Below are 807 nucleotides of genomic sequence, written 5' to 3' on the forward strand. Positions count from 1 at the left end.
TACTGCTTGGATAGAGGTGACCAGAAGGGTTTACTTGGGTATGAATGCAGGTTAGACACAGTGTGCTAACGCCTAGTTTACTATAGCAGTTCTCAGCCAGGGGCCGTGACACCCCCAGGTGCCTTGAGATCCTTTCAAGGATGCCTTGTAACGTTAGGACTGTTAGGCGTGTGAACATGATTCGCAAGATAAACCCAGAGATTTCAAATAGGAATCCATAGTATTAAATACATTCTGACTTGTTACGATCAAGTTTTTTGCAACAGAAGAATTGCTTTATTATTTTTTTAAGTTAAAAAAAAAAACAAAAAAAAAAGGAAAAACTAAGTTGTTATTTTTTGAGCAGTGTCTTGAATCTAAGAAGGTTGAGAACCACTAGTTTACTAGATTGTGTTATCTTATGTTGAAAGTGGGCTAGCTAGTAAGATCTGTGATGATTTGTATGTGTGAAATAAAAATGGATGCCAGTGACCCTTTATAGTATAAAGGCTTATACTTTGTTTATGACATGAACTTTTGTAAGTGAATGAACACATTGACTAGTGGTAATTTGTTAGAACCTTTTGGAAATGTATAAATGGTAATTCTGTGACTTTTTTTGATTAGAGAAACCAACTGGAAGACTGTTATCCTTGTATTGAGGGACTGCTGATGAAGCCAGCTAATGTGAAGTCAGCTAGCCATAAACTGTGTTAATTTAGTGTTTCTGTGATTAAATGAGATTCAGGGAATGTTCACAAAATGAAAACTTAAACTATGCTTTTTGTTGTCAATGATCCCCAGATCTTAAAAAGAACCATGGAGTTC

The sequence above is a fragment of the Alligator sinensis genome, unplaced genomic scaffold (genome assembly GCF_000455745.1).
Source record: "Alligator sinensis unplaced genomic scaffold, ASM45574v1 scaffold717_1, whole genome shotgun sequence".
Taxonomy (NCBI): Eukaryota; Metazoa; Chordata; order Crocodylia; family Alligatoridae; genus Alligator; species Alligator sinensis.